The 8,647-nt window shown below is 37.4% G+C and overlaps 1 long non-coding RNA gene across 1 annotated transcript; it reads left to right on the forward strand.

Moving 5' to 3' along the window:
- Positions 1–325: 325 nt before the first annotated feature.
- Positions 326–2,865, forward strand: LOC130998859 (uncharacterized). Its single transcript, XR_009093315.1, has 3 exons — positions 326–552; positions 1,940–2,000; positions 2,602–2,865. It is a non-coding gene; the product is annotated as an uncharacterized LOC130998859 (long non-coding RNA).
- Positions 2,866–8,647: the final 5,782 nt, after the last annotated feature.

The following is an 8,647-nucleotide window of genomic DNA, read 5'->3' on the forward strand; positions in this document are numbered from 1 at the left end:
TACGAGTTTGTTTTAGTTCGGGTTTGAGCGATTACGGCCCGTATAGAGGGCCAAGGGTGGGCCGATTTTTTAGAGAGGCTTGGGCCGATTTTAAGGCCCTATTTTAGAGCCCAAATGCAGCCCATTTCAGCCCCAAAGCCCACTTACACATCAGCCACCTTTCTAAATTCAAAAGGGGACAAGAACCATCATGACTTGGCATTGGAACTACCAAATTGCATGCCACAAGGTACCTTCCATTGGTGGCAGCCATCCCCACCCTATCCTACCCCAAATTTTCGTGCATAGCCTCCCCAAAAGCAAGAGTGGCTGCAAATTAACTTCTCCCATTCCATTCATTTTCACTCCAAGAAAGTGCTAAGGCAAGAAAGTGCTCTCACTCTCTTCTCCCCTCTCCATTTTCGTCCCTCCACATCTCCCCCACTCCCAAGACTCTTCTCCCACCATTATCACACTCCATAGAAGCCCTTGAAGCCCCAAGAGGAGTATCAAAGCAAGGGAGAGCATGGGAAAACTAGGGCGTAAAGTTAGAGTGAAGGTTGTGCTTCGAGGGTGAGTTTTCTTTTGTCTTCTCAACTGAAAATACTTTAAGACCACGGATTTTTACACATATGTGTGCTATATTGTGTGAGGATATGTTTTATGGTCTTGGATGTTTATTTTGGTAGAGTTTATTGGGTGAAAAATCGTGCATGAGGTAAAGCTGCGAATCTGCCATAAGCACACTGCTCCGGCAGTATTTTGCAAGGCGATTTCAGCCGTCCAAACGGTGCCCAAAAATTCCCAAATTAATTATGTATCATATTTTATATGTTTTCTACACTATGGTATATTTTCAGAATTTTTAGAGCTCTTATGATTTATTTATGAATTGTTAAACATCACTGCCCGTCTGGAATGCATTTCTGGTAAACAATCTTTGGGAGGCCATAAGTCACGTTTCAATCGGTAAAACCCTTTGAAACATTAATATGATACTCTAGACTCCCTTATCTTTCGTTTGAAACTGGCCTCACTATTTTGCGATGAGGGAAATGCCCGGTATAATTCTTTGAAGTCTAGTTCTTATTCTGTGTATCCTCCAGTAGGTTTTACAAACCTACGACTTTGAGGTGGCAAAGGCCAACCTAAATCTTTGATTCTCAAGCCCATTTTTATATTGAATATCCATTGACATGTTGGGAACTTATTTGTTCATTTGTAGAATTTTTGGTAAAGCCTAAAGTGGTTTTTCTAAATTAAACTTTGAATCTGCCGAACTTGAACTCTTTTTGTGCACTGAACTTTGGATGTTAATATCTCCTAAACCATGAATCCTCTTGGGGTAAATTCAACTGGAGAGTGTCACACTCTCTCCCTAGTTTTCAGATTGACCCTTGGAGTTCCCAGTGGCCTTTTGTAATGGGAGATATGAATTTTTAAAGAAGGCCCATTGACTTGGTTCTAATCTGGAAATCTGAAGTTTCCAGATTTTTGCTTGTTAAGTACCCATCTTTGAGTGGGCATATCTTGCTCGTTTAAACTCTGTTTCATTCGATTCAAATTGGAGAATGATCCTTGAAATGTCTAGTTTCCAGAATGTCCTTTGGAGCCTCATTTAGAGATCCGAGGCAGAATTGCTGTCTGTTGCAAAACAGCCCCTTAAGAGCTCAAGTTGTTGAATTATTTTCTAAGTTTGAAAGTTGGTTTTAAAGGATGTTTCATGAAATATTATGTATATGTGCATGACGAGTTTGGGATATGTTTTGTGCAAAGTTTTCATGTAAATGAGTAAGTTAACCTAGATAAGGCATCAAGATAAGCTAACGTATGTAAAATGCATAATCCCTAGTTCGATTTTGCGTTGTAAGTCCGGGAATAGGTTGACCTAGAGATCCCAAGTAGACAATGGTTTTTGTTATCCATGATATGTGCTAAGAGTTAAGAACTCGTCTTGTAGGAATTGGTTCACAGGACGGTACCACCGCTTAAGATCACCTCTCTTCCACACTGAGGATCAGGTGGGCATTACTTTCACTATACGTATATAGAGATCCCCTGCGTGGCGTAGGCCTCTTATACAGATAAATGCATGAGATGAATTAATTGTTAATTTCAGTTTTATATGTCTATCAAACGAGTTTAATGCTACCTTTGAACAAGTTATTTCGTTACAAAATCTTTGAATTAAAGTTATTTCAAGTATGTCTTGCCATAAAATGTTTCAGTTTTAGTATGATATCTATCTGCTTTGGCTTTGCCAATGATGTAATCGAATTCGGGTCTTGAGCAGTTGATAGCTATCCTACCTTGACTAGTGTACACCAATGACCGTGAGTCATCTAGCGGGTTGGCCGGTCAAGTGTTCGTGAGAGGTGGCCACCTCTCCGACACACAGTTCCAGATATGATAGAATACAAAAGAACTTAGTCTGATCAGACGAACTTTAAGAATCACAAATAAATTTAGTAAGCTTGGGCCTATTTCACAAAAACTCCCTTGCTGTACTGTTATTGATGGCATGACAATTTACAGTTTTATGATGCATGTATTTTATATTTAGGCATACGTGCCCACTGAGTACTCTCGTACTCAGCCCTGCATATATTTCTAAATGTGCAGGTTGAGCAGTGGCTGATGGAGATGAAGTGAAGAGCGGAGCTTTTGTCATAGGTTAAATGAATGAACTCTTGGATACATGTCTCCATACATGTAATCAGATATTGTTATTCCGCTGCGTACTCTTAGGTTTTATGTTCTTTCAGTTAAGCCAGTTTTATCTGAACCTACAAGTCTGTTCGAGTCTTGTGACTAAACATCAGGTGTACTATAAATTTTCCCTTCTTTAAACAAATTTTAGTTCGATCATCTATTATTTGTTCACCCCCTTTTTACCGCCGTCGATAACTGTGTCCTTAGTTACGTTTTCCTGGCTTATTTATCCTTAATTAAGTCCGGTCGTGACAGAAACTCCCTTTCTATCGCCATCGATAACTGTGTCCCTTCGTCGCGGTTTCCCGACTTAGTTATCCTCAATTAAATCGAGTAGGGTCCGTGACAGAGTGGTATATTCCCATGCAAAACTAGCCATGCAAAATAATTTGCAACAAGTCAATAATTTAAATAAATCAGTAGCACTTTAACACTTACTCAAATCCACAAGTGTTTGGGAAATTCAAGTTGTGCTTTGTCGTGGAGCAAGCTCGGTGCTTTCATTTTTCCGTTCGAGATCTAAAATTATTGATAATAATTTACTACGTAAGATTTCTTCTTATGAGAAGAAATAATAATATCAATAATAATAATAATAATAACAATACTATTATTAACAATATTAATAATAATAGTAATATTATTACATATATATATATATATATATTTACGTATATATATATATATACATATATAAGTATTCAATATAGGTAATAATACATATCTATATATATTCTGTGTCTGTGTGTGTGAGTATTTTACGTAAGTATATATATATATACTTATTACATGAGGTATAAAACTCAAGCAAAGTTTGAGATAGGGTCGTTGGCTACCGGCGATATCAACGCCGATGAGGTAAACGGCGATTGGGGGCTGAGCTTGATGGCTTTGGTATCATGAGGGATGGCTTCAGTTCGTCTGAAAATATGTCGAAAGTGAGGGCAGCACAAGGTGAGAAACAAGGGTGCTCGTCGAGAGATCTTTCGGTCCTTTGTACGTGATGATGTTTGGTCGTGGAGACGAACGGCTGGGCTGTTTGGTCGGGCTATACGACGGTGTTTTCTTGGTCTCTTTTCGTCGTAGGGAGAGCGAGACACGAAGGTCGCAAGTCGGTTGGCGGATATGTCGGAAATTCGACGTTGGTTGCCGAAGGATATTGCGGTCGTTAGTTGGAGAGATAGAGAGAGTATTTCACCTTTTCGATTTGTGTTGTTGGTAGCCTGAAGATGAAGGAATGGTTAAGTTTTGATGGTTCACGGTCTAGTGGTCGGTCGGCGAAGATACGAGTCGGCGAAGGTAGTCCACTTGAGCTCCTGCTCTAATTTCAGGCAACAAATCAAAGAGATTTGTAGCGTCTCTCTTGTGATTCCGCAGCGTCCTCGACTGGCTTTTGCGAGGGTGGCGGCGTAGGAGGGTCGTGGTGGTAACGACGGTGGCAGGCGGAGCTCAATCGACGAGCTCGAAGAGGCGGCGTGGCGGCGGGGCGGCGCGGCTGGGCTTGCTCGCTGCCGGCTGCTTCCCTTCGTCGTTTGGTGATTACGGAGGTGAGGGATACTGGTGTGTGTTGCTAAGAGGATGGTGAGGCGGTGGTGCTGGTACAAGAGATGAAAGAGAGAGTTTCTTTGGCAAGTAGAGGAGAGAGATGACTTTGTGAGTGTAAGAGTGAAGAAGGCAGCTGTTTATGAAATGAAAAAAAAGTAGTTCGCAAGAGAGAGAGTGTTAAATGTAAAGTAACTCAGATAGCGTAAGGAAATGTCTAAAATATTCGGTTGTCCCTTATCGCAATCTTCATATTAATCTTACCTCCCACCCTATTTTTCGTAGGCTATCACCGTTGTTTCCTGGAGTAATATATTCAAGTTCCCGTAAACACAATATAGCGGAATACTTGGTATTACACAAAAATATGATATCTCCATAAAAATATTACTATAAATAAATAATATAATTTGTGATGCTATAAATATGAATAATTTAATTATTCCAAAATGGTAGTAATTCATCCCCATAATATCAAACTTAGCTCAATTATCAAGCTGTAATTGCATCATAGCTTATTCCCAAAAATTTAAATTGTGGGCTAATAACAATGCAATAATAATATATTTTTGATTTATCTGCATTTGCTAGTTTCCAATATTATGCATTATCACAAAAGTAACCAAAATCATTTATTTAATATAAACGATTATTTCTTATATCAAGAATGATATCTCCTTTAAATTCTACCCATAGAATATAGGTAACTAAATTTTTCATTGTTTAATGAAAAATATAATAATATCATTTTATGCTCATATAAGCATAGTATGATTGACCGACATATAATATCACTTAGCTCAATGTATATGTATATATATATATATATAGTTAATAATAATCCCATTTTTGAAATTTAATTAATGGATCATTAATATACATATATATTCATATACATATGCATTTTTTTTATTATTATTATTATAATACTAAAAGACATTAATGAGTCACACATCCTTAATGGACGTGAAATACCTTTAAGCATGTTTAGAAATTTTCTAGTTTTAGCAAATGATAAAAGTTTAAATTCCTACCAAATAATCTTTATAATGTTATATGTATTTTTATATATATATATATAAAGAATATAAATGGCGGGTATTACAGAAGACTGAAGACTGAAGGACGAAGGACTGAAGACTGAAGTTGTCAACTGAAGTATCAATTGAAGAATCAGTCTTGAATTGATTACTTAATGCGTGCCACGTGGAATTAGCGGACTGATACTAAAGTCAAGTATCAGTTAAACATTCTTCCTCGGACTGAACCTCCAACGTTCAAAGGAAGCCACGTACTCCAAAAGTACAGCCGCATTAAATGCAGAGATCTCATGATCATTCTTTCTCTGCAGAGGTCATTCCTATATGATGGCTACTTTATCAGAGATGTCGCATCTCCTGCTCCTCAACATAGCCGTTCTCACCAAACAAGGAACCTCGAAGATTGAAGGCTCAGCCCAAATTCAAATTGCTCTCCAACGGAAGAATTACTGAAGGCCTTCTCCGCCAACGGATCTATTCAAGACTTCTCCAATAAATAGCGCTCGAGGATTACTTTAATATTCACCGATTCAACAACATAAGCTGAAACTCTGCCAAAATTGTTTCTCAGCCAAAGCTTAACCTCTCCAAAGCTTGAATCGAAGAAGAGAATACCAAAGCCAAAAATCAGTCACTGCTGATTACATACATTCTCTTAGACCTTAGGCAAACCTCTGTTTACCCAGAACCTATGTCAAAACTAACTCCAAAGAACTTGTTCTTTGAAGTTTAGTTGGCAAGATTTCAAACCTCCATTCGACCGATAGAATCGAGTGTTTGAGTTGAAAAAGAGTTCAGGAAGGTACTCTGACTCCGTGAGATCCTAGTGCCAGTTCGTGCTAGGAGTGAGAAATCCAACACGAGTGAAGTTGTTGGTACTGAAGATTGGATCTTCAGTTGATTCGGTTGTGTGCACCCGCCAAAGCACACAGATAGGTTTGCAGTGCACCCGTAAGTACTTGCAGAGTGAAGTTGTTGGTCTGATCAACCGACCGTGGATGTAGAAAGTGTTTTCCGAACCACGTAAAAATCTCTGTGTTATTTACAGCTTTCAGTTTTACTTTCCTACTTGTGTTCTTACATTTGATAAACTGAAAACTGATTAAGTGCAAAGAGAAACTAAAGACTAACAACGTGCTCAACAAAGGCTATTACGAAACAAAAGATTTCCGCTGCGTATGTTATCAGTCTGACTGATCTATCCTCTGATAGTCAGGAAGATTTATAACATCTTTGTTTTAACAAACTTGACTGAAGCCTTTTGTGCATCAGTTAAGTTCTCGTGACTTAACTGATAACTCATTACTCAAATTTTTTACTAATCGATTAACTGATAATCGATTTGATTCGATTTTCGGTTATCGAATTCTCTAGAATTTGATTAATCGATTTAACCAGTAACCAATCAGTTAAAACCGATTAACAGAATTAATAATTAAATATTATATTTTATTTTAAAATTAAAACAAAGTAATCGAAAATAATTACTTCAATAAAATAATTTTGTGATCTATGTAAATATAAATGATGAGTCGGTGGAGTGGATAAGACTTACCCTTTTTTCCAAAGGGCATAAGTTCAAATCCCTTAAGTAGCAATGAAAGTGCATTTGTCTGTTAATCAAATTGCTAATAAGTTCGGTTAGTGAAATAGCCCTTATTCGATTCCAGTTAATTGGAAAATCAGTTCAGTTAAAATCGAACCGGACAATTACCAGACATATATATATATATATATATGTGTGTGTGTGTGTGTGTGTGTGTGTGTGTGTATGTGTGTGTGTGGAATAAATCAAATGTAATATTTTCACCATATATGTTAGATAAAAATTGTTATAGATCTTATAATTTTAACTTAAGCTATTAATTTGAGATGATTGGTGAGAAAATTATTTTTATCCTTTTCGAATCCTTTGGTAGTATAGTAAATATAAGTAGATTTATAACCTATTTGTTCTTTAACATTAATATTGATACTTGTTCAAGCTGCATACAAATTATTAATGCTAATACCACATACAAGGTATGTAAATTAATAAAATATTAAATAATTGATTTAAAAATATAAATTCACACTTTTTTTTGAAGTGAAAGAGAATTCATAACTTAAATATACAGAAATTAAAATTTTAATATAAATATTATACGAACTTCATCATTGTTGGGAACTTAATGAAATATCCTAATCCTAATTTTGATGATACCAAAATCAATAGGTCTCAATTGTAATAGACTAGAACTGTTCGAACTCAAGTGTTAGAATTATTTCTCTAGTTTAGTTGTTGTTCTGTAGACTGAAGACTGAAGGCTGAAGAATGAAGGACTGAAGACTGAAGACTGAAGATGCCGACTGAAGTAACGATTAATGCAAAGTCAAATATTGATATTTGATTTATTAGTCGAAGGATCAGTTTTGACTGATTACTTAATGCTTGCCACGTGGATTCAGCGGACTGATACTAAAGTCAAGTATCAGTTAAACATTCTTCCTCGGACTGAACCTTCAAGGTTCAAAGGAAGCCACGCACTCCAGAAGTATAGCCGCATTAAATGCAGAGATCTCAGGATGGTCCTTTCTCTGTAGAGGCCATTCCTTTTGGTGATTACCTTTTCAGAGATGTCGCATCTCCTGCTCTTCAAAGTAGCCGTTCTCACCAAACAAGGAACCTCGAAGATTGAAGCCTCAGCCCAAATTCAAATTACTCTCTAACGGAAGAAATCTTGAAGACCATCTCCGCCAACGGATCTATTCAAGACGTCTCCAATTAATAGCGCTCGAGGATCACTTCAATCTTCACCGATTCAACAACATAAGCTGAAACTCTGCCAAATTTGTTACTCAACTAAACCAAACCTCTCCAAAGTTTGAATCGAAGAAGAGAATCACAAAGCCAAAAATCAGTCACTGCTGATTACATATATTCTTTTAAACCTTAGACAAATATTGTTTATCCAAAGCCTAGGTAAAACTAACTGCAAAGAACTTGTTCTTTGTAGTCTAGTTGGCAAGTTTTCAAACCTCTATTCAATCAACCGAATTGAGTGTTTGTGTCAAAAAGGAGTTCAGAAAGGTGTTCTGTCTCCGTGAGGTCCTAGTGCCCAGTGTGTGCTAGGAGTGAGAAATCCAACAAGGTGTGTTGATACTGAAGATTGGATCTTCAGTTGTCTCGGTTGTGTGCACCCGCAAGCACACGTTCAGGTTTGCTGTGCACCCGTAAGCACGAGCATCGGTTTGCAGTGCACCCGTAAGCACTTGCCCAGTGAAGTTGTTGGTCTGATCAACCGACCGTGGATGTAGGAAGTGTTTTCCTAACCACGTAAAAATCTATGTGTTATTTACAGCTTTCAGTTCTTACTTTCTTACTTGTGTTCTTA

The sequence above is a fragment of the Salvia miltiorrhiza genome, chromosome 8, assembly GCF_028751815.1.
Source record: "Salvia miltiorrhiza cultivar Shanhuang (shh) chromosome 8, IMPLAD_Smil_shh, whole genome shotgun sequence".
Classification (NCBI taxonomy): Eukaryota; Viridiplantae; Streptophyta; class Magnoliopsida; order Lamiales; family Lamiaceae; genus Salvia; species Salvia miltiorrhiza.